The sequence below is a fragment of the Eufriesea mexicana genome, unplaced genomic scaffold (genome assembly GCF_001483705.2).
Source record: "Eufriesea mexicana isolate 0111107269 unplaced genomic scaffold, ASM148370v2 scaffold47447484, whole genome shotgun sequence".
Lineage (NCBI taxonomy): Eukaryota > Metazoa > Arthropoda > Insecta > Hymenoptera > Apidae > Eufriesea > Eufriesea mexicana.
In genome coordinates, this window is record NW_016907864.1 from 1,533,291 (window position 1) to 1,560,263 (window position 26,973).

The 26,973-nt window shown below is 44.0% G+C and overlaps 1 protein-coding gene across 1 annotated transcript in view; it reads right to left on the reverse strand.

Annotated features, from left to right (window-relative positions):
* Window positions 1-26,973, reverse strand: part of sfl (N-deacetylase and N-sulfotransferase sfl) — a 244,551-nt gene that overhangs the window by 38,744 nt on the left and 178,834 nt on the right. The window lies entirely within an intron of this gene.

Here is a 26,973-nt window from a genome sequence, read left to right on the forward strand (position 1 = left end):
TGAAGACGGAAAAATATTTTGAGCGTGCGAATATACACTGTAAATGTGAGATCATTTGCAGATCATTTACTCCATTATTTATCGTTGCAGATTCAAAGGTTAGAAAACAAACAGACAGTAATTTTAATTAATCCTTTGATTACTGTGGGCATCTAAAGGCGCTCAAAAGTTTCTTTGACTGTTAAATTCTAAGTATGTAACAATTTCCTACAAAATAAGAAAAAATAAATAATTTCGTTTTAATACGTGGAATACAGTGTTCTGATTATTATTTGAATATACGGATAATTTCTTAGAAATGCGGCGCGATACTTGACAATTGACAGAACAATATTGAAACAATTGCCGATATTCAATTGCTATGTTATATTTCAGGTGGAACCAATTACTAAAATAGCAAAAGTGATAGAGTAAGAAAAATGTAGGGAGCGTGTATTTAAGTCCTTCGTATATATTGATCAATTTGTGAGGACGTATATATACGTCTTTCGCAGTGAAAGGGTTAGACATCCTATGTCACGAATAAAATATTTTTAAACGATTATGAGAGGAATCCTTATTTGTATAACGTTACGCTGCATCGAGATCTACCTTTGCTTCGAGGAACCATCCAGCTTATCAATTCGCAATGGGTTGTCATAGAGCCTATAAAAACCTAGCTGAAGGGTTCGACGCGACACATTCCTTGACAGTCCACCGTGTGCACTATGCATCATAGAAGATTTCGAACCTTCGTTTATTTCATACCACCAAGAAATATTGTAGTATCGCAGGTTTTCCACCTCATGTACAGGTAGCCTTAGCTTAGAAAGTCACTGAGGGTTCGAAGGCCAGGTCGGTCCGAAAAACCCCGGCGATGCGTTAGGCCCTTAACACGACCATATTTGGTCATGTTGGGGAGGCTTTTAGAAAGCGTTTACATGTTGAGAAAGATATAAAATCAGGCAAAAAGTGGTTAGTAGACAATTCTTTTGGAAACAGTTCTTAGTACACAGTTATTGGAAGACAGTTTGTTGGACGCAGTTCTTTGGTGCAGTTCTTAGTAGACAGTGTTGGAACTCGGATTTCAATATACAACACGGGTTCTAGCAACAAGGCTACGTTGGAAAAATACGAGTCGGCGGAGAGGAAAAAGCAAAACTGCAACTGACTGAACTGACTACTGAACTGAAAACTGTATTGAAACTGACTTTTCGCAAATTTTGTGGGTGCTTATATAATGTCAGTTTCTGGTGGGGTGAAGATGACCATTGGCCCTTAAAGAAAGTGGGAATGAGTCAATTGTTTTTGGACTCTGAAATTGGCCTGCGATTATCAACCAGGTCCTTCTAGCGACTAAGGGCCAACGAATCGTTAGTCATCCAACAACAGTTTTAGTTCCGAGCAGTTAGTTATTACTGGCTGAGTTATCATTGCGTTGTTAAGATGAGCGTAGTCTTAAGTTGGGAATCGATATAGATTCATGTAAAGAGACAATTCGTGTGTTTAATTATCACCCACGCACTCTTCATTTATTATTAATAAATAAATATCTATATACCACCATCACTTCCATCTCAACAATATAGAATACAGTCAGAGTCAAAAGTTCCTTTTGACTTATAAATCCGATCTTACTACGCGACAGAAAATAAATATTTATAGCTTCCACGTGGACCCTGACAGACCGAAAAAAAGAAAAACAAGATTATAACGTCCCTCTAAGGCAAACGAAACAGGATAAAGGAAACATTTCGACGTTCACTCAGGTTCCCCGCGAATCTATCCGAAATCTCCGTTGTTTCACCCCATTTCACGCCCCCGTCTATTTTTCTTACCCCCAGAAGGCAAACAGGAGTGGCGCGAAGGCTTTCGCAGCCCCTAAATGGACCGTTCCCACCTAATCGTCAACAATAACGACCAAGTTCCGTCCCGTGTTCCCTTGCTCGACCCATTCCACGACCGCCGAGGCCTGACTTCCGGCCGAGGTGACCGTTTCCCCGCACACAGTTTGCCGTTCCATTAATCGGCCAAGGTCCATCGAGGTCTTCGACGTTATCGTCCTGTCGATATACGCCTCGGCTGGCCGCACGTTTATCGACGATCATGCAAATCACGTAACGCGGCCGCGAGGCCACGTTATGAGGAATGGCTGGAACCGATGACCGGGGACAGCTAATCGATAGTCGCGTATTTTCGACCAGCCACCGGTCAAATTTACCGCGACTTCTCCCAATTTTCCGCCCCCATTTTTTCCGCTATTTTCTCTCCCTTTCCGCGCCCTCGTGCCGCGTCTTTCCACCCTCGTCCGTCCATCGGCTCCACGCGCCCGCCGTGTCGTCGTGAAATTTTTCCAACGCCCCCTTTTGTTCGGGGACGCGCGGTAAACGAAGGCAATATATATCGAGAAAATCGAGACGCGTCCGACGTTCGCTCTAGATAGGGCGGGAGTTAAGCTAACTTCGACGGAACCGTGAGTCACGTAACTTCTGATGAACCGATTGTTCCATTTGGACGGTTCAATAGCTTCGAAGAGAGGAATCTTCTACGGTGAGATGGAAGTTGCTGCGTCGGTTAAACGGTTCGTGGGGTTTTCGTTGCGAGAGGAGAAATATCACGGCGACGAAAGGGGTGGTTTTCTAGGATCATGTGTATTCTTTTAATTTCTTTTATTCGTTTTCTTTCTTTTTTTTTTGATTTCTTTTTTTGTTTTCTTTGGTAAGTTGTAATTTACGTTACAACGCTTTGGAACATCAGCGTTCCACGCGTGGTGTCCGGGGACACGGTGTTTTATCCGCGCGTTAAACTAATTGCTGCGATTAATTTGTCGTGAAATATGAATTTGTTGTGCATAAGAATGAACATCCGATTTATCGTCCGATCACGCATTATTTATTCCGGCCATGCTCGCGTTTGATTTACGTTCCATTACGACGTGTCGTCGATATTTGCGTTTGTTTCGGCATTAAGGGAAAATAACGGCCCGTGACAGTCATGAAACTTAACTTTGTTCAGCGATAGGTACTCGACCTGTCGCATCCGGGCACGAAGAATAATTCTTTTAATATTTCCTCGCAATCTCGAGGCTTCGTGTGACGATCTACCAGACAACTCGCGTTCCACATTCGTCCTTTAGGATTCCGGTTAAGGGATGCAGAATTTTTTAATTTTGCAGGACATTCTACTTTATTTAGCAGTTCGATCATTCTACGAATAGCTTCCATGTTAATAATAAATTTTATTCGAATCTCCAACCCACGAAATTGACCATCGCGAATCCGTTGAAAGATCCAATTTCGCGAGATTAAAGCAGTCGATCTACGAAATAGTCTGCACTCCAAGATCCTGCACAAAACTTTAAACGAACTAATCCTCGAAGCCGGATTAAAATTCCAACTAATCCGAGCCAGAGTCATTACACTGATCTCTCAAAGCCTCAACTTCGGTCTTCGTCCTAGATATCTCATAGATTCTGTTTAATCTATTAGACTAGCGAATGTATTATGTCATCCTGTAATTTTCCTGTCTCGTTAACACAACGCGAATTTAACAAAAATACTTGGGCATTCGTTGAAGAAAAATTTGGTCCAACATTTGTGGTTGACAGCGGTGAATTTTCGCGGGGCAGTTGTCAGTAGACAATGATATATTCGCGACGGGGTTAACGAGATTCGGTGGGGGATGAAAGGGCCCTGGGCGAACGTGGGATTAACGGAACCATCGTTGCATCGATTTTCAACCCCAGGTGCCAAAAATATTGAGACGTTCCTGAAAAAGAAAAATCGATCCAAAATTCGTGGTTGACTGTGGCGAATTTTCACCGGACAGTTGTCACTGGACAATGACGTATTCGTAACGGGGATAACGAGATTTGGTAGCGAATGAAAGGGTCCCGGACGAGCATGGGATTAACGGAACCACCGTTGCATCGATTTTCGACCCCAGGTGCCAAAAATATTGAGGCGTTCCTGAAAAAGAAAAATCGATCCAAAATTCGTGGTTGAGTGTGGCGAATTTTCACCGGACAGTTGTCACTGGACAATGACGTATTCGTAACGGGGTTAACAAGATTTGCTGGCAAATGAAAGGGCCCCGGACGAGCATGGGATTAACGGAACCATCGTTGTATCGATTTTCGACCCCAGGTGCCAAAAATATTGAGACGTTCCTGAAAAATAAAAATCGATCCAAAATTCGTGGTTGACTGTGGCGAATTTTCACCAGACAGTTGTCACTACACAATTTCGTATTCGCGATGAGGTTAACACTAGAACTACCGATCTTTAATGGATACCTAACTATAACGTGCACAGATTATAGTAATTTCAATGGTACGATGAATATGAGTAAATATATCGATTACAGTTCTTTCTTAATACGAGTATGATACGAATTTTATTCTCAAAGCAGGTGTATGTGTTCAGTGATTGCAAAAAGGAAAATTCTGGGACCAGTCATTTTCACTGGGTTGGCAGTTCCAGTGTTAACGAGATTCGGTAGGGGATGAAAGGGCCCCGGGCGAGCGTGGGATTAACGGAACCACCGTTGCATCGATTTTCGACCCCAGATGCCAAAAATATTGAGGCGTTCCTGAAAAAGAAAAATCGATCCAAAATTCGTGGTTGACTGTGGCGAATTTTCACCGGACAGTTGTCACTGGACAATGACATATTCGCGCCGGGGTTAACGAGATTTGGTAGCGGATGAAAGGGTCCGGACGAGCGTGGGATTAACGGAACCGTCCGCGACGACTCGATTCCGCGCGGATCTCGCGCCGTTTTCCTTCGTCACGCTTCGACCACGCCGATCGATTGGCAAACGCCTCGGAACGATTCGCATATACCGACCCAGCGTGATTTGCATCCTCCTGGATAAGCGCTAAACAAGCGACGATAACGTTTGATCGGCACAGACGGAGACTCGGTCAGTTAACGACCAACTGTGTATCTTGACAAGAGCGGGTTAACAAGCGGCGAGGACGCTTCATTCGCGATGATGATTGGATCGAGGATCGGTTCGAATCTACGGGAACGCGTCAAGAAGGATGGATCGATGGGCTCGAGATGTGGGGTATCGACCGGTGGATGGGTGTGCGTCGGTAATTGGGTCTTCGAGGATCCACGGGATAGTTTCTTCGAAGCTGCGAGACACGCGAGTGCAGTCGATTTTGGGGAATTTGAGGTAAATATGAACGTTAAGCCTGGACATTTTGGCGCATTTTTTGAAAAGAAAATACGCTTGTAAATAGTCTCGATCGTCAATGGTCTCTATGGTCTTTATGGTCTTTAATAATTTTTGATAATACAATCTCGATGATTCTCACTATCATTTTAATACCTCCGATTTAAGTCAGTGTCCCAGACTGAACGACCTTTCGTGACCTTCAAGTGACCTTGACTTTCCAACGTCCTGACCTCCATGAACTTTCGTAATCTTCGAACTATCTAAGCGTTGGAGGTTAGGATTACACTATCTAAGGTTGGCTGGTGAATGATTGAAACAGGGGTTTAATGCACATTTAATGGATTTAATATAAATATGAATATAACTGTATAACATAAAAACTAAAGAAAAGCTCTATCTGTTTATATATGTATATTAATATTCAGAACGTATATTTTAATGCTATCTTTTTTTTTTTTGTTTTTAATTAATGAGTATGCAGGTGTACAATTACTAATACTGAGAGTATTTGGTACATTTTGTAGGATATAGATGTACATTACATTTGATGCTAGTCTGTGTTATCGAAACAAGTAATTTTCCTGTGAAAATTACCGTGAGGTTTTAGTCCTTAACAGGTACCAGGTCCATTGGAAGCTTTTTTTTTTTAGTGTTCTTGGGATTTTTGTAGCGTATATAGTGTCCCCACTAGCTGGTTTTCGATTTTACATTTTAACTTTTTACTGCACACCACGCTTACGTTACGAAACAAACGACACTCGTGTCCACTCTTTCGCACTCTTACATATTCTCATTAATTCGTCATTCGTACCGATCGAAACATTGCTATCAACAGTAAGCTTCCAACGAAACCATCTCATCGAACCCCTATTCCATTTTTGCAAATTCCATTTCCAAAATTATTCGATTTTTCTGTCCCAATTACACGTGAGTTATCCAAAACGATCTCCCTCGCTCTCCCGACCAAACTATCCGACAATGAAAATCGAAAACCGACCAACGAAACGGGGACGAATTTCCCGTCTCTCGGCCGGGGAGCCATCCGTAGTCATATACAGGCGAAAGCACGTCGATGCTTCAGCACGGGAGTGTATATAAACCCCGTTAAAGCCCATTTACACCGCGGCGGTGTAGTCTCTTTCCAAACAGAGGGGATAGTACTGTACCTACGCTGTACGTAGGGCGAATTTCGATGAGACCGTGCGCGCAGAAACGAAACGGATGATCGACGCCGGCTTAGGCGTACCTGTAGCCGGCTTCTAGATTTCTGAAACGCATTCCGCCTGTTCGCGGAAACGAATGCACGAAGGGACACCGAGAATTATTCATGAAGGAGGAACATTCAGCCCACCCCCGCGAGACGCCCCCGGGTCCCGACGTCGGCGACTGCCCTGTTTCGTATGCGATGGCCCAACCCTTTCCCGGGGACATTTGTGTATCTCTGATATTCAGGGAGCGGCAATTTCTCCGCGAGTATCTGGCAAATTTGCGAAACGGGACAACGATCTCGTACGAGAACTTTACGCCGGACGATAGCTGAACGCCAGGGGGCCATTCCGCGGATTGTTACTCAGCTATTAGGGTGGAACGAACGAGTTTATGGAAATGCTGACGGTTCGTTCGGATTTTATGCGACAGTCACGTCTCGGCTCGCGAAATTTTTATTTTATTTGGAGAATTTCGGATTCACGGATGAGAAAGATCCCTGTGTCCTCTAGTCACGACGGTCTGCGAATAACAACTCTCGATGCGTAAATTAGGGTTGTCTGTCTTGCTTACTTCGGACTACTTTAATTAATCGCAATAAAATTTATTTTGGAATATTTGTCTTCCTCCAAGGTATTTGGAAACAAGAAAGAATTTTCTCTGTATAATTCTCTACACTATTATTCGCTAAAAATTCGCAAACTGGTTGAAAGTGTATGGAGAGAATATTACAATCAGGAATTAAGAGTATAAAGTATCTTTTAATTTTTCAAATGTGTTTCTGTCTAGTAGACTGATTTATGGTCTAGGGTAGTTGTATATCGTCAGTAGGTCGTCCTCAATTGGCGACGGTTAATGACGAACCAAATTTCTTGAGGAACGTTGTGTTTATAGTGGACTGTATTTTACGTAGTAGTTTCGGATAACTCTTCTGAACTCTTCGAATGTTATTGACTGACTGACTGGTACTGACTCTCTCGGTGGTTATATAATCCTGGTCTCTCTGCTGATTGGTTGCTATGATGTTGGGGGTGTATGTTAACTTCAGCGTCCTTCGGTGGTGGTGGTTGTTTAAACAATCTAGATAATTGTGCTTGTCTTCTTGAAGGATGATATATAGTTGTTTGTTGCGGATTACCTAAGTGGTGGCTTAGGTGCTAAAGAAATCAAAGGGCGCTGACAGTAAGGATATAAACAACCTTCTACTTGGGACATTGCGGTCTTAGGGCCTCGTCAATGGTACTTGAGAAATTTCAGAGCCTTCACACGGTCTATTCTAAACAAAGGGCCGAACGAAATACCGGGATGACATTCCAAGGCTTAACAGTAGTGTAATCGTATCATCGGCTATAATGATGGAGGTACGTTTTTAGGGACACAAGCCAGAAAAAGAAAGTCGTAAGATAAGTAAATTAACCCTCGATGCATAAATTAGGGTTGTCTATCTTGCTAACTTCGGGCTACTTTATTTAATCGTAAAATTTATAGCGGAGACATAAATGGAATATTTGTCTTCCTATATGATGTTTGGAATGAAGGAAAAATTTCCTCACATTTCTTTCTAGACTATTATTCGTTAAAAAATTAGCAAACTGGTTGCAAGCGTATGGAGGGAATATCACAATCCGGAATTAAGAGTGGAAAATGTCTTTTAATTTTTCAAATATATTTTTGTCCATTAGATTAATTTATATTGAAGGTAGAGTAATACGTATTGCGGATAGAAATGGATACCAATATGTTGTAAGTTTTTTAAACAGTTAACACATTAGTATATTTAGATAAAAATATTTAAATAATGAAAACAATTCTCAATAAACTATTTTAAACACAAAGATTGACTCTATCTTGAAAATTCTTCTCTCTCTCTCTCACTCTTATTAACACACGCTAACTATATGACGATTCTCACATAATTGTTTTATTCTGGCACATTCTTCTAAACATTTTTCCAAAAACATCATTCATACTAGACTGCACTCGCACTTATTATATTTATATCATCCCAAACGAGTTTCACCTATTCAACCCCATTCGCATTCATACACATAAAATCACACTCACGCGTATCACTGACTAGATTGACGCAATGATTATATTGACGCTTTCGGGGACTCAAAAATCGTAAGATTCGTAAACCTCACGATATATCGACACACCGGTAATTCCTGAAGCTTCTCAAGACCAAACCACGAGAACCGCTAAGTAGGTCGAAGAATATTTCGACTCTGGAAAACGATCGGGACTTTACTAAACTTATTCGACCGTAAAAATCGCATGTACATTTAAATTGGATTTGCTGCCAAGAAACTCGAGCTTTGATCTATCGTTGGATCGTTAAAATTGAGAAACGACTACAGGACAGCACGAGGTAGCCACAAAAGAAAGTCATCCTAAGTAGCCAGAGTACCGGACCCTCTCCAAAGTATATAACCTTCGCAAACCTCGCGAGCAGGGTGAGTCTCCCTTTAAAAGTACATTTCCCGCGGAAGAAAGAAATTCTATATCCATCCTGGGGACGAAAACCGGCGCTCTAGTTCGATCGGTTCTATTTGGCCACGTCCCTGAAGACACCGTGTCTATGTTCGAGGGCCCCCAGTCGAGTGGTAACTGCTGAATAAATCATGTCACTGCCAAGGGGAGAGACACGGCGCTATGGCGGGGCTGCGAGTTCCGCCACACTTGCGGAATCGCATTCACAGGGTTAGGCGGTATGCTTATGGCCAGGACATCAGGCTAACCCCGTCGGGGAAACAAAGTTAGCTGGAAGATCGCGAGGGAGTGCTCGCTGCGGGAGCAGATCAGACAGGTTGGATTATGGCCGAAAGAAGAGCCCTTATGGCTGAACCTGGCGAGTCCATAGGGATCCACCGGTTCGTGATCTCTGCTGAGACTACCTCTGCTTTAACGCCAGCGAATCCGAAGAGACCCCTTCGCACTCGTTGCTTCGATTCTTTCCACCACTCTGCAGTTTCCGCTTCTTCCTCCTACAGCCAGTCATTAATTGAAGTTCCTGCCTTCGTCCACGCGTCAGACCGTGTCCCGCTCTACGCGATTCTTCCACGTGGACCTTTTTTCTCGAAAAGTGGAAACAGAGCTACGCGAAGTTCCCCTTGAACGAAGAAAAATCGTGTCGGAGTTAAAAGGATCCCGACGAAGGAGAAGTCCAGACTGAGTCTCCGTTCCGAACGATTTATCAGATCGCCAGTGGCGAATCCGGAGAATATTTTACAGAAGATTCCTGAGTGTTTGGCTACGAGAAATGTCCCTTTCTATTCGCTTCTGACAAGATATCGACAAGCAAATTGGGAGCCAGTGATCGGTGGACACTTCGAGATAAGTTTAACGTCCCTTCGAGTGACGAAGAAAATCCAACACGAGGATTGCGAACACGAGAGTGTCTTTGGACAACGTTCCACGGTATTCCTAATAGGAACACGGATGGGAGGAAAACGGACAGCGCAGAGACGACTTCCTGTTCTTGGACAGGTCGGATAATTACACCATTCGAGCTGGGAAACGCGTCGGCGAATGGTCAGGGTTGAAACCACCCTCCTGTTCCGGAATGTGATCGCAGCGAGACCTTATTATCCCGTTCACCCCGCCGACTGTTCAGGCCTATGACGAGGGCCGGCTTTCGAGGGTGTGCCACCGGGGGTTGAATACGTTCGTGACTGAATGAAAGTCGTCGACGTTCCAACGGGATTCCCCGGGGGTAGGTATTTGGAAGAGGGATCCAGGTGTTTCCGTTTCCTTTCCTGGCTTTAATGGCCGCCCTTCTAGCGACGGTAAGTGAGAAAAATTGGCAGGACATTGAGATCTCTTCTGTCATTCCGCTGCTTCCATCGGATCCCTTTTCCCGGCCAAGGATCTATTTTACCTTTCGACTGCGAGTTTATCGCTGGATTATCTTCGCCGTCTTTTTATCCAGCCGATAGTCCAGGCAGACTGTTAAATCCTTAGAAGCTACAGAAATGGTCTTTACACTTCTCACTCGTTTGCATGACGATGGCAATTTAGCCGGGTTATCGAACGACGAAATTTAAAAAGTTTTAAATTGCAAATAATGCATTGAAAAAAAGCAGCAACTTCCAAGCAAGTCATTTTAACCCTCTTGGTAACTGTAGGGCAAAATTCGAAATTTTTTAAATTAACGCACTAACGAGGGTGCCTGGGGACCCTGTTCCCTTTAATGTGCCAGAGCAGAGATATTTAAGGGAAATATTTAAGAGACAGATAATTAAGATTACCATTCTGGTGGCGTCCATGCCACGATGAATACGATTTAAAGTTAAAATAAGAAAGGGATAAAAATAATTATAACAACGATAAGAAGCAACGGGGTTCTGCATGAAGTGGGTCAAATTATAGACCGCAGGTTATCAGAAAAATGAGTAAAATAAATAACGGCATTATAAGAACGATGCAAAATGCATTGCAACCCTTGTCCTTCCCCCTCGAAACGCCACGCGAGACCTTCCCTCGATAAATCTAGCAACCCCTACAGGCAATAAAATCGAGCAGCTAACTGGAGGGTGAGTTTAAAGAACCTTAAGAATTATACAAACCATTCGTGTCACAATTAAATCCTTCGCGAGAACAAAACTCCGAGGACAGCGGTGTTCGTCGGCCATGTTAATATCTCATGTCTCGGCGAAATCGTGCGCGAAACCGGCGAGGAAGAGGCCGCGATAACGTGGACGATTTCTGCGAACGTCGCGGAGGTGCGGCGATAAAGCCGGAAACCGTGGAAGGGGCAGGAAGAAAGCGGCAGAAGAGAGAAACAGGAAGCGGAGGAGAGCGAATTCGTCCGTGCTTACGTGGCCGCGGCGTCCCACTTGCGTGCAACTTAATTTCCATCTAACCAGCTTCTACCGGCGAGGTAATTTCTCCGTGTCACCTTAGAATTGAAATATCGCCCTTAAATTAGCGTTAGTCCGAATTATGGCGGTTGTTGTCGCGTCCCGGCGGCGAATTCGCGTCCGCGCAAACTTGACTTTCTAATTAAGACGCTCACACCCCCGCGTGGAACCACCCCCTAGCAGAATCGCTGGCGGAAAACCGGCGGGAGTCTACGCGAGGGAAGCGTGGAAAGAAATCACGGGACGCGTATTCTTGCCGCGCCTTTTTATCCCTTTTCCCAAAGCGGTTTGTTTCAATCGGATTCTCGTTCGCCGAGCAGTTTCTGGTCCGCGATAAAAGTTTGAAAGCCTCGCTCGCAGGAGATTTCCAAGTTTCTTTCCCTCCATATTCGCTTGTTTAGGGAAGGATCCGATCGATACGTGACTCCCATTTTCGAGCCGCCTTTGTCCCGGACCTATCCACTCTCGGGGCCAATGCCTGTATGTTTCCATTGTTCGCCGGTGCAGCATCGTTTTTCGCCATATTTTATTACTTCTATTTATCAATTATACGAGGAAACAAAGGGGACACGGTCGAAATTCAGATAGACCACGGGGCGAAATAAAATCAGCGGACAGCTGAAAGCGTTCCGGCTTTTCCAAATTTTCCACGCTTTTCCCTCGTAAAGAAACGCTGAAAATTTTAGATGGAATATATATATATGAAAAGGGAGAGGGGGTTGGCTGGACGGAGGAAAATAGAGGAGAAAGCATGCTGCAACGTTTGACCCGTAACCATTCGACGGTTTCAATTTTTCATCGCTTTTTAAGCTCGTCGCAGGAATTTTTCAGCCAGCGGATAATTCGGGTTCAATTTAATCCCGTGCCATTTAACAGGGGTTGCGCGAGCGACATTGTTCCCGCACAAAGTTCGTTAAACCGTTCTATGCACCTTGCCGCTGTCCCCTCATTTTTCTCCAATTTCACCGGACAAAAATTCTGCGATATTTAATTATCAACCTGGCCACTCTTCCCAAGACGTGTTTCTTTGTTCGCGGTTCCCTCCGTTTTGCCACGCTCCGTCGAGCAATAGAATTTCAGACATTCCTCCGAGCTTCCGCTCCAAGTGGCAGTGCCATTTAGAATTAGTATTTAACAGATCGCATAACAGCCAATTTCAAATTTATAGTTGAATATACCTCATACGAACGATAATAATTAAAATGGCAAAAAGAAAATAAATAATATGAACAAAGACGTTCTCCTTAATGCTGTAACTTCGTTAAAAATAGTCCCACGAAAACGTTTATGCGATCATTTTAAAGGGCGAACATTCTACTTTTACGTCCTCAAATTCAATTTCCTCGAATGCCTTTTTACACCCGGAGAAAAGTGCACAAATGGAAGCGACTTCTTCAAAAACGTGGGTGAAATTCAAAAGGCTCCTAACTGTTCAAAAAATTTTTTTCCTACCTAAAATTAGAATGGTCGTAAAGAATGAAGCTTTCTCTTTTCAAAAACCCATGGGAAATTAGCGTACGATTTTTTTTTACAGTGTTATATTACTTTGAACGAGGTATTGTACATCGTTCAGCCAACAAAGCCAGTCGTGTTAAATTTAGCTTTAAAATAATACACTGGCCAATCACCTACGTTCAAACGTATCGTGAAAACGTGTACGAAATTAAGCTCTAAATTATTCTCTCGTTGATTAAAATCAGAAACGCTTTCCTGTTCTTCATCCGATCCACCGATCTCCTAATTATCCCTCTTATGCCTCACCCCCGAGCAATCCATGCACTTCACTCTGCACCCCGGTAACCCTGCACCCTCTCCAATATACGGACACTTCACTCAGCCATGAAACCGCTTAAGAGAATGATTCTCTAATTATTTTGACCGGGCGGGCCCTCGTAGACCGACGTTATTGTTTGACTTTCTAATTAGCCGCGCAACTTTGCAAGAAGCGCGATTAAACAAAACCCCGTGGAATTTCCGGGCCCGGCTAACTCGCCCATCCCCCCGGCCTTTCCGTTTCGAGGATTTAGACGGCCGGAACCGGGAAAAGTTAGGCCAAGCTTCGAGCTGCGCCGAGTAATTTTCAAGTGGCGCGCCCCTTCTCGCACCCCCGCTCGAGCCGGCCCTGGGAATCGGTGTTTATCCCCGTGTCGTTTTTCTCACGGGATTTCGGGAGGAAAGTTAAATTCCGCGAAGCCTCGCCGTGAACACGAGAAGCAACCCCTTCCGCCGCGCGCTGCTTTTACACCCTTTTGCGTTTCATATGTAGACACGCGGTGGAAAATATGGAACGATTTAGGTACTTTATGCCCCAGTTTGCTGGGAACACCTGTGCGCGGTCTGGGTTGATGCCTCGTTTCATTTTTCGGCTCGCGATTTCCTCGCAAGCTGCCAGTCTTTCCTCAGGGGAGATTACGCTGGCTGGCGCAGGCTGGGGGTAAGCTTGCGGGTATATCGGAGGGTTCCTGTGGTTTCTCGGACGGTTATGGTCGTTCGCTACATGCGTGGATCGAGGTATATATTTTCTTTTTGGGGGAACATATCGACACAAGTCGATACTTGCGAACATGGTCTCATAATTGCCGCGATATCTACGGGTATATATCTATCGGGGCCTTAGGACCGCACGTCCCAAGTTAACCCTTTGCACTCGACGACTTTTTCGTTAAAGAAAAATAGCAATTCGAGGACTTTCTGTCATACAGTCGACGATATTTTTAAAATGGTACACGAGAAATCGTATGCAAATTAAGACGTAGAATTATTTTTCTTCGACATTCCACACATCGTTAGGTATTTTAAATTTGATATAATAATTAACGTCCATCTTTGGAATCTGATTAAATGGTAACTGAGAGTCACCTCTCGAGTGCAAAGGGTTAAATGAGGGACTGTTTTATGTCCTTATTGTCAGCATCTCTTGGCTCGTGGACACTCGGTGTCATATGATCACCACTTGGGTCAATAAATCCTTAGCAAGAGTCAAATCAGCCTCAAGACGATAAGCATGAGGACCAAAATTGTTTAAACATCCACCACCACCAAAAGACGTCGAAGCTATCACACTTTCCCAATATTATTCGCAACCGATAGGAAAACATACACACACACCAATTACATTCCAAACCAATCAATTAGTAGACATATAAACTCATAAAACCACTGAGACTGTAGTCACGAGGAGAGTTCTCCTCTAAAAATCCCAAGAAGACAAAGAAAGCTTCACGACCAGGCAGTCAAGGCAGACTCATCACAGTCAACTCAGTACCAGAGACAGTCACATGTCAGAACTCTTTAGTTCACCCCTAACCAGGTCTAGCTCTATTAACCCTTTGCAGTCGACGACTTTTTGGCTAGAGAAGAGTAGAAATTCAAAGATTCTCTACTAAAAAATTGACAAGACCTTTCTGAGCAGTAAATAAAGAATTGTATAATAATAGAATTGTATAATTATTTGATTTCGATACCTTGCACACTGCTACATTACATTAAATTTGATATATTAATTAATATCGATCTTCCAAATTTTATGAAATGGTGACTGAAGATCACCTCTTGTGTGCAAAGGGTTAATACTAAACCTACCACGACTTAAATAACTATTTTGAAACATTTGTTTTAAAACTCCGTATTCAGTGCTATCATTTTGCTCCCTTGACAGCGTGATTTGGTTTTTAATATACGTACAATCAATTTTTCAATATAGGAAGATATTTCTTCCTCCCTTTTGTCCATCTATCAGCCATAATAAGTATAGTGTTAATTTAAAGTAGGCCGTATCCCAACAACATTGTCGCATTCACGTAAACGAGCCTTACAACAGTGCAGTGTTCGGGACGCAGCGATATCTAATATCGACAGAATGAAAGTATTAAGCACGGGTAGGGTGATTTTAGGAATGTGCTTGAAGATTTGGCACACGTGGTGCCACGAGGGGAGGTTGAGTGTTGGGATGTGATTGATGGAGGAAGGGAAAATGAGTTTGGAAAAAGAGGAAATGTGCGAGGTCGGAGAAGAGCAAAATGAACCAGGTCCAACGCTTTTACTCAACATTATACTCTTATTATTCAAAGAATTTCCTGTGTTCTTTATTGAACACGTGCAATTTAAATAAAAACAACCCCACAATGTCATAAATTCGAATGCTCCCCACGCGAATAAAAATTTAGAAAACGAAGAAACGACTTTACGATTTATTTTCAACACTGCAAAAGCTTCGAGGCTGCGTTGAAAGCTTCCTACGATTTTTGGGACAAGCTGCGAAACGATGGAGCAAAGGAGAGAAATCTTGAACGACGTGAACCGAAATATCAACGTCGCGATTCGAGAAGCAGAAAAACGATGGTTTATTTTTCCGTAAACCCTGGAAACCGAGTCGTTCGTTTCACGGTTCACCTGAGCTCGCAGCACTGTCGTATCCAGGACAATCGCACACATCGGATCGTAAAGTAGTCGTAGATAAAATCTAGGATGCGCATGGTTAAAGCAGTCGAATGCCGAAACAAGACCATCCGCGTATCGTCGCAATCTCCGACTACAACTTCCCCATTCCGAAGCCATCGACGCAGCGAAGAGAACCCGAAGAGCTAAGATCAACGACCAAGGCATCTCTTTCCCCAGTTAACCTCGCGTTTCACCGAGGACGAAGACGAGGAAGTCGAGGAGTAAGAGAGAAGGGGTAGTACACAAGAGGGAAAGGGGAGAAAGGAAAGAAAAGCAGGAGAAAAAGGACGAAGGCAGTAGGTCCGGGACGCTTACGACTCGGCGTTTCACGGGGCGAAATTACGTATTCCCGCGAAACTTGCTTCTCCACGGAAACTTCGGTCCCGGGCAATTCCGGGAGCTTGATGGACAGTCGTAAACCTTTCCACCTCGTGGAAATAATGACGGCCCGTTCGTTTCTTGGCACGCGTCTTTGCAGGACGTTTCGCAACGTTGCAGGGCAAGCGGCCCGTCCGGGAGAAGAATGGCCCCTGGAAAAATTTAGATAAAAGCCACGGCCCTGGTCCCCGGTGGTCCGACTCGAATCCCTTGGCTCGTATATCCGGCGAGTGACGTTCGAGTTACGTACACGCGAACGAAGGGTTGGTCGAGGGCTGGCTCCGAGGAATTCCAACTTTCATCGTAAACGCTCGAAACCTACCGGGGTGTCTTAACGACGCCAATTGACCTTGCAAATGAAGCTTAAGCTTGATACCACTGGAATAAATTTAAAAGAAAAGTGGCACGGTGGTGAATTCTGGAGCTGCCCTGGTCCCAACTCGCGACGGAGATATCGTTTCCAACGTGACAGGAGGAGGTTATTAAATTATCCTTGACTTTCTTGACTTTCGGAAGTCGACGAAAATGTGGCAGAGATTTGGAGATTAATTATATTTTAAAGCGAAAAATATTTGAAACGATTCGTTAACCTATTTGCATTTGGGTGCCTAGTGGCACTTGGCAGGATCGTGCGTCACGAGTATGGCTGTTTTAAGACTATACTATTGCAAAGTGTTGGGAATTTCGTGAAGGAAACAACCAAATGATCAACGTGCAGGGAAGTAACCGTATTCAGTTATACAGCAATTGTATTTACAAAAGGTTTAATATACGTGAAATTTATACACTTCGTGCAATGTACAAATGAAATACTAGAGTCGTTTTTAATGCCACTGTGGGTCACAATATATAAAGTATCTATACTGTTCCTGATCTGAGAATGAAGAGCTCCGAGGGACAACAGGCCCTTTTAAACCCCCAAAACCGACCCCTCGATGTCCAAAGGTCGGTACTGGCCTGCAACCTCTAACAGGCCTGTCGTCATCGTTGCATAGGCGTAGCTGACTTCCAACACAAAGAATCAGAGGTCTTTCGCTTTTCCACTCTAATATAAGAATCCTGTTGTGGTCGACTAAATGATCTCGAATCTTTGCGACTGTGAGAATGATGGTCGTTACAGGTATATGATCCTATTTGTTAATATATATTGGAAAATATATTTTTTTTAGCATATAGTATTGTTAAATCTTTATCTGCGTTTCATTTTATTACATAATAGTTATTCAACATTTAACATTTCTTGTTGTTTTGACTTAACACCGTAGGTCGTTTTACTCAAAGCTAGGAGCTAATATTTAACCCTTCCCTAGCGTTTTGTCTTTTATCTTCTGTTTTCTGGAGACGTCTTCTTTGGCTACTATTTCTTTGCGTTATAACCCCTTGACGATAGGAAATCAAAATTTTAGCCGAGTAGGACATTAGACAAGGATCGAATCAATCTACCTAAATCCACGGTCAATAAGCAACATCCCCGACACAATAAGGCAGCCGTTTACGACAGCCTCTTACTCAAACCAATCGGAACCCTTTCACCCCCTAACGGTGGACCAATGGCAGAGCGAGGTAAACCTGCGGCTGTTCGCCATCGTTCGATTTATATTCTCGCCGATTGTTGCCGCAGACAATCCCTGTTATCTCGACTGCCGGTGAGAGTGGAGCTCGCTGGTCTTTAGTCAAAGACAAAGAGCCGTGGATCCTGGCAGAAAGCTGGCCAGAGGGTGGGAAAGAGGGAGAGAGGGGGAAAAGAGAGGGAGAGAAATAGAGTAGGACCAACTATCGAATGGGAGAAGGTCGATAAGGCCACTCGGAAGTGGCATTCGGTCGTGGAAGGTTCTCCTGCGGGAGTGATGACAGGACGTGGGTGGCCTAGGTGGGAGATACAGCCGGTCAGCGCAAAAAGAGGATAATATTCGAGGTGGATGCTGGCGGAGAGCTTTGAATTGCAGGCCACGGCATCGTCTGCCACCAAACGAACTCCGGGAGGAATCCTCTTGAGGCCAAGGCGGATCGTTTCCACGCGGAAAGGTCACTGACTGACTGACTGACGTTCCGGCCCATGGCGGCTTAAGAACGGCTTTATGAATTTCTCGTGCTTCCCATCGCCTTGATCCCCTTTACACGCTTGCCTTTCGATTCTCGCGAGCCCTCTCTCGATTCCTCTTCGTTGCAAATGGGCTTTGAGGTCGATCAGCGAGACGAGGGAGAGGGCAGGCAAGTTCTTCCGCCCGGAGCACATACAGCGGATGAAGGGAACATTCGACTGGTACACCGGGATGTCTACGGAAAGAGGGCGACTCCGTGGGCCCCGCGGATGCCCGCGGTGCAGATTATACCGCGAGCAAGCGGATAACAGTTTCTAATCTCGTTGCTCCCTCCAGCCGTTCCAGCAATTTCTTCGCCCAGTCTTCGACGAGCCAAGAATAACCTTTCTGTACCGTTCTTGCTCTGCAGCAGCTCGGAATTTATTGATCCAGATACTTTCTTGCTCTCGACTTCGATTTATCGAAGCAAGGGTACGACACGGTGATACGAAGGATGTCTTCAAAATTTGTCTTATTTATATTTAAAGCTCTTCAAGGTTTCTTTTTGAGAAAATTCAGATTCCAATTCTGCAAAACGTTAGTGTACTGTGCCTTATGAGGAGACTAGAGGAAGAGATCTAATTGGTTATTGTTGGGAATTTCGGGAAGGAAATACAAATGATTAGCGTACAGGGAATTGCAATTGGATGTATAAAATTTAATATAAGTGAAACGTATACACTTCATGCGAATATACAAATAAAACCAAGAGTCTTCATCACACCACTGTGGGTCACAATATGTAACCTATCTGCACTGTTTCGGATTTGTGAGCGAGACCAGCGAGGGACAGCAGGCCCTTTTAAACCCCCAAAACCGACCCCTTGATATCCAAAGCTCGGTATTGACCTGCAACCTCTTACTGGTCTGTCAACATCGTTGCATAGGCGTAGCTAATTTCCAACAGTTATAGTGAAAGAGTGGGGTCGATTTACAGATCATTTTTAGTCTTAACACTATGCTGCCTGGTGGCACCACGTTGGTGTCATGCGAAAACTATCGCGCAAATGCTGGTGACACCAAGTTGGTATCATGCAAATGACAAGTCAGTCCTACATAGTGTTAATTGAACTACATGGTCAAAGACGATTAATAAAATTAGTGAAAATGAGAGTTGTTATTACTCTTCAACGCTGAAAGGAAAAAGTTGACGATAATCGGCGAACCGAGTACAAATTTTGGCAAAGACCCCTCGATGACCAAGATCTCGACTTCGATTTATCGGATTAAGGGTACGACACGGTGATGCGAAGAAAGTCTCTAAGATTTTTCTTATTCACATTTAAAGCTTTTCAAGGTTTTCATGAGAAAATTCAGCTTCCAATTCTGTGAAACGTTAGTGTACTGTGCCTCACGAAGAGACTAGGTAAGGAGTTCTAATTGGTCATAGTGACAGGAGTTGGGTCGATTTACAGATCACTTAGGGTCTTAACCCATTCGAGACCGATTGCATACCGTGTGTGCAATTGATTTCCAAGGCTATAAGACCGGTTGCACACCGTGTGTATAATAACAACGAGCATTTATCAGTTATTCTGAGTAGTTGCTCCTGAGGACCATGTTCGAAAAAAATCGCCGTCTTGAATGGGTTAATTAGACTATTGATCGAAGACGATGTTAATAAAATTAGTGAAAACGGTTATGTATGACGAGACTTAGTCTTGTTATTACTTTTCAACGCCGAAGGGAAAACATTGGCGATAATCGACGAGTCGAGTAGGAATTTTGACAAAGATTCCTCGATGACCGAGATAGTTACTCTCTGCGCTGGTCTGTATTCCACGTAGACGTGCTTACCAGAGCAACAAGGTCCTAATCTAGCGACTAAGATGAGGAACGAAGCACGAGGAAAGCGGAATTTCACCGAGTGCCTTGCGCTCCCCGTTGTCCTTTGTTCCGCGATACCGTCAGCCATTCGAGCCTCCGTTCCAGCGGCATTTTACGAGCGAAAAATCCTTTAAAATGGCCCACCCGGCGGTGGAACAATTATTTTCGAGCACGCCGCTGTCTCCTCTCTTCGAAATTCCGCTCTACTTGTTCCTCTTTTATTACCCTCCGCATCTGCATCTTCGTTTGTCATTCGTCCCTCGTGATTTATGAAACAGATTGTTCCGACCGTCTTTCTCCTCTTTCCCCGCTCAAAAAAAAAAAAAAACAAAACAAAAAAAGGGAAAACGAGAAGAAATTTGCCAACGCGTGGCCTCCGCGAAATTTATGACGCTATCGCGGCAAGTGGCCATTTTCCGGTTTCGCATATTCGGTTTCGCCGAGTGGCCAGGTATTTTCGTCGTGACATCTCGCGGTGATAAAAGTTTCATCGGGTTCTCCGAGCGGAGTGGAAATAAAAAGGGGGGTTAGAAAGTCCTGAGCGAGTTTATGCCAAGTACCCTGAAAATTTCTAAGTTACATCGCACAGCTGCTCGATGGTCCAACGAAGGGGATGTTCCGCGCTGCGAATTACTATAGCGAAGACCCCGTGACACCAAGTTTGCCACAGCCACTTTGGTATTTATTAGACGTACCTTTCTACCCCCTGAGAAGTTGGAAATTGACAATATATTGATATAAACTATGTCATACCAATATTAAAATATTAAAATATTAAAATATTAAAATATTAAAATATTAAAATATTAAAATATTAAAATCGGTATTGATAATTATGTTTGCAATACCTTAATTGCGGAGACTGACGATACATTGATATTCGCATATCATACTGATATTAAAATATTAACTCTCATCGGTCGTAAGTCACCCCTCACGTGAAAGGTGACAGGACGAAAATTTTTCGCATATTTTCCCAAACCAGCTACAACTTAGCATAAAAAACTAGCATCCAATAAGGGTTAAAATATTAAAATCGGTATTAATAATTATCTTCGCAATAACTTAATTTCACCGTGGTACCGATAAAATTATTTCTCTCGACTCGACGTTCTTTCGCCCCCTCCTCCACTAGTAATATTTTTAAAATTAACGTTTATTACGAAATTCCACGATTTTGAAAAAATTACGAAAACTCCATTCGACCGTTAATTCGATGGAACTATTCGCGAAGGGAGAGGTGGCTCCATCCGAGGCACGAACGGTATCGTCTCCCCTCTAACACGGAGGATACCATTAGCGTTCTTCGAATAGTACCCACGCACAATGAAAGCCGTTGCGAATTCGGAATTATCTGTCTTCCGCATTCCTGGAGAACGCTTGCCGTTTCTAACGCATAACTCGAAGTTGGATCCGCGACGTTTCGGAGGTGTATTAATTACGCGATTTCCTTGCAGGGGATCGTCGTCGAGACAGGGTGCGCGTAACCGCGGGTAAATTTCGCGAGACGCCCAGACAATTAAGCCGTCTTGCCTCGTGAGACAGTTCAGGCACCCTTCTGTCGCGAAATTCACTCGAGGAGAAGTCGCGCGAAGACGTTTCGCGAAGGACAGACAAGGGCGGGGTGAAAAAGGGAAGCCTGACGTATCCGACGATGCAGGCGATATCTCGTGAATTTTGTCGAGATAATTCCCTGTGAGAGCCTTCGACGCTGGTATATAAATAGGGCCCCTTAAATTCGCTAAATTATTCGCCAGGTTCTTGCATATTTTACGACGGTTCATTGCCTGTTGAGCGTTCGATGCTTGAAGAATTATTACCATTGCCGGGAGATCGAAATCTGTCAGAGTCAAAGCAGAGATTCGCTCGAGACGAGTTATTTATGCCGTATATTAAATAGAATTATAAATCCTGCATCAAAGATTTTGGTCAAAAACTGTCAGACATGCGAAATTATTCGAATTGGAAATGCAATAAAGTCGAGCTAAAATTTATCGATACGTTATTTAGGCGATGAATTAACTACGATTATAAATTACGTATTTAGATCTTTAGACGCGAGACGATAAATACATTGAAATATATATATATAAAGTCTTCAAATATTTCACAGCTTCCTGTAATCTGCAGAGAGTTTGACTCTTTTATTAATCGAATCCTTCCATATTCCTTAATTTTTCATACCCCGTACATTATTTCACCTAGAAAAATTACCCGAGATTCTTAACCATTTGGCCTGCAACCACGTGTGAGGCTCGTGGTAAGCAATCGGGTCAAAACTGATTATCACGAGCCTGGCACGTGGTACCTCATTCGGGTCGAAAGAAACTATCACGGGCATGGAACGTGGTACGTCGGGCGGGCCGTCACGCCCATGGTTTGTTAATATACCCTCTTCAATTATTAACCTTCATTGTTCGTTGTTTAATTTAATATATCATTTAGTTTGAATCATTTGTTTCTTTTTAATTTTTCAATAGTATTTTCCAAATTTACTGAATTAACTTTTCCCGAATTATATTTTTCTAATAGAGACGACACTCCATGTAAGTTGCGTGCGATTGGTACAACTTAAGGCTCGAAGAGTCGGCAGTTCTGTTCACGTTTGGGACCACGCTGTTGAATCTCAAATCGTAGGGCAAAGGGTTAAAAGAAATTTTTAAAAGAAATTTTTAAAAGAAATTCCTAGAAGAAGCTTCAAATTTCCGCAGAGGATTATAAATATCCCAATCTACAGAATCGATTATAGTTCACGATCCGAGGAACTTCCACGGGAAACAACCCCCGAAATCGGCGAGTGCGCTTCACCCTGCAATCATCAGCCCCGGTGCAAACTTCTTGCTCGTTGTTCCGGTCGAATCGAAGCAGACGTTTCTTCCCGCTCGCTTCTGGATACTAATCGTATCAGCGCTTCTCGAAGCAAACGACGTTAGGTGATACAGAGGACGAGGACCGGCGGAAAAGCGGCGAACAGGCGGGGGGGTTGATTGCGAGGACGAGCGAACGAAGGATTTCACGAACGAATGGCGCGGCATCGGGCGTAATTGAGCATGGCGATAATTATTACGGTGCTCGGCCCCGTCGAGCGGATTCGATCAATTTCGCCTGCTCTGGCAGGAACAGATGAATTTTCTCCCCCTTTTCTCTCCCGTTCCTTCGTCTTGTATCGATAATCCCTCGCGTTCTTGCGACTCGAACGGCCCGGTGCCTATTTCCGAATTAGCCGGAACCACCGGATGAAAAGGGCGATGGATTCGCGGATAACCAGAGGGTAGTGGGACTTTTTCAGCCGTTCGGGGCTGATTGCTCGCCCCGGTTCGGGATAATTAGGTGAAAACCACGGAGGGCATTTAGCCAGCCCGTTGGCCTCGGAATTAGTTTAAAATACGGCCTCTAATTGGCAAGGCCGAGCCTTGATCTGCTTCACGCTCGCCCGTAATTTGTTTCGATCCTGATTAACCCGTCGGTGGATCTGTTTCTGGTTTCTCATTCAATCGGCCGCGGTGCTTAAAATCAAACGCTCCATTCGCTCGTGTTTCGCCGGTGCGCGGAAGAAAAATGGAGGAGGGAAAATGGAAAGGGAAAATGGAAAGGGAAAATACGGAGATACGGCGCCGTGTGTCGGACGCGTTATATTTCGCTATTTTGTCCGGACTATCGAGCCCCCGTCGACGAGTTTTCGCCTAATCTCCGTTTATGGCTCTCGACGATCTACGAGGAGTTTGCCTCGCCGTTTTCCACCGATTGGCTAATCAAATTGCACCTCGATCCTCCACTATTCGGCAATTAAACCGAGTTTAACTTACATTCGATCTCTTCAACCCCTCTATCGGTAAATACGCTTGTCAAGCAGGATTAAACCTCGACTGATCTAGTATTTCGATCCTGTACATTCTCTGCTTTCATTTCGTCATAATGTCACGATTCTGGAAAATCGAACGGTTCAGCTTGACCCGTTATTCGCCTCCATTTTGCAGAGATTTGTTCTCGAATTTATAAATTCCTCTTTGCCTTGGAATATTTTATTTTTCTGCGTGCACGAACAGAATACGAGCAGCATTTTTATTCCCCTATATATCAAAGGATTTTCCAGACTCGCGTGTAATAAATAAACAATAATAACAACGATGGTAATCTGCTTTAATAATATTCCACGAGATCCTGGCAAGGGTCCAGTTCCGGGGGTGAAAAGAAAAGAAAAATAAGGTAATATTTCCACGACTGGTGTCATTTATAATTTACAAATCCCGTAACAGTGGACGCGTGATCACTCGAGCTAGAAAAAAGGGGAAAAAAGGGGGAAAAAAGGGGGAAAAAAGGGGGAAAAAATTGGAAAACGCATGCATATTTCCATAGGCCTGGGAGAGCAGTCACGTCGGAAGCCACGCCGGCAGATACATATTTATTTTGAACGGAAATCCGTGAAGTCCAGCCGCTGTCGCTCGTACGTCATGTCTCGGGACGCAGGAACAACCGTCGCGACGAGCACACGTACGAAATGTCGCGTATTTATGATGCCACCCTCCGATGCGAGCACGGGGTTCACGCGGCCATTACCGCCATCGTTAATGACTTTTGATCCGATTCCAACCGGATAAAATCGGAATTTATTGGCAAAATTATGCAATATACCGCGATCGCGGGCATCGAGCCGTTGACCGATACTTTAAAGCATACATTGTCGTCTCGATCGCTCGAAGGTGGATGATTTTCTCAGGCAGAAAACGCGAAATTGAAATAGCATCGCAAATAAACTCCGAGTTTATCCACGATAATTTTGGTCGGACAGCTGATCTAATTCGAGAGGGATAAAATTAAGTGCAGTCACCTGCCTCGAATTAGCTCGAATCAGCTAGCGAATTTCAAAGCGGATCTATGTCCGTTTCGAGAGAAATAATTCAGGGAAAACGTGAGAAACATTATTTATATAAAAAAAGGTTCGATTAGAATAAGATCGTGGATTAGTTCCGGGAATAACCCGCCATAGTTACATCCGTGACGTGCCTGCCGGAGGATAAAATTAAAATCCACTGCCAGAATTAGGTAGCAACTGCAGCTGCGCGTATTGGATTACAAACTCATCGGTGTGTCCCAAAGTGGACATTATACTTTTCGAAAAATAATTTACCCTCCAATAATATAGCTGAGACGAATTCAATTTATGACGATTTCAGAAAATCGTCTGCTTTCGATGGCCACTTAGAAATCACGCAGGGATACCTGTCGCGGATCACGATTCTAAAAACTTCAAAACCATCGAGATTATTCCGCAACGCGTGCACCTAATAAAGAAAAAAGACCACCAGGTACACGCATACCAAGACACGGATGCATCTGTCGCGAATCAAGGTTCGAGAAAAGTCAGATAACCAAAATCTAGAGCGAATTCCCGACGCGTGCCCACCTGCGAAGACAACAGACTATGGAGCCCTCAGACACAAGAAGCGAGCTCCCTATCTTCAGAACATTCAATGTTCCCAAAAATTAAAATCCCCATTCTCGTTATTATCTCGCTAAACCACAGATCGGTATGGTGCGACCATCCGATCTTTTGTCCGGATAATCGAGACTCGTGAACCAAACAGGTCCACCACCCACGGACCTCTCGCCTACTATATCCTCGGACATCTCGGATCACGAACGCCGTTGTTCATTTCTACTTCCCTCCCTGGCTTCGGGGCACGTGGAGAATATGAGGGACGGTACCGGGCGGTAGGGACGGGGATGAAGAGGAAAAAGGGAAAAAGGAGAGAGAAGCGCAGGCGAGAGACGAGAGCTGAGCGAGGATGGAGTTGCAGTAGCGTGCGTGCGGTGAAAAAAGGGGGGGAAAGACGAAAAAAAAGAAATACGCGAAAGAGAGGGTCGATCGGCGTTTCCACCCCTGGCGACGTGCCGTGGAACGTTTACCCTCTGCCCGGCAATGCCGGCACCCTCGTGTCGATGTCACGAGTAACGAGTGTCGTGGTGCAGACTGCATTAGTACCGGGATGCTAAAAAATAACGACGAAACGACGGAAGCGGAGGGTGAAGAGTGTCTCGCGGAGGGTGGTCTCGATCGATAACGCCTGATACATTGTTTTCGGATAAGAAACGGGTAGCATATCGATGAAACAGTGCGTGCACCTCTGCCCGTGACGCGCTTGATATATCGGAGGACGCGCGACTGTTTAAACAAGAGGGATGCATAAATGATAAATATCCCGGCCGTTTTTGTCTTACGTTTGCTCAGAGTGGTTTATCGGCTGGCTCGCATCGGGCCGAACCATCGGGTCGATGCCGGATTACACGATCGGGATCTCTTTCGGTGCTTCCGCGGCAACTCGCGACTCGCTCCGGAATCGCTGCGATAAAATGATTAATAACAACGTTCGGTGAAACCGATGTTTACGGAATGGTACGTGTAATCGGTGTAATGGATGAATCGTTGCACGTGGCAGCGTTGGGTGAATGTCGCGGGTGATGGATAGAGTTGTCCGACTATGGCCGGAATCATTCTACTCGCATTCTACTCGGCAATTCATACCCGGCCACTCAGCGTATTTTGTTTCGACCTTACGGTCACTCAGATTTTCGGAAATACGTCAAACCGACGAATACGTGAAAGAAACAGGTGTTTTATGTAAAACGCGTGCGATTTTTCTTGAGTTTTATGGCTTGATTTTTCAATTTTTTAATATATTTAAAAGAGTTTTTATTTATTTATTTATTTATTTATTTTGAGCTTTTGTTTTATTTAATAGATCTCGTTGGGTCTAGAGATTTTTGGAAATACGTCAAATCGACGAATACGTGAAAGAAACAGGTGTTTTATGTAAAACGCGTGCGATTTTTCTTGAGTTTTATGGCTTGATTTTTCAATTTTTTAATATATTTAAAAGAGTTTTTATTTATTTATTTATTTATTTATTTTGAGCTTTTGTTTTATTTAATAGATCTCGTTGGGTCTAGAGATTTTTGGAAATACGTCAAATCGACGAATACGTGAAAGAAACAGGTGTTTTATGTAAAACGCGTGC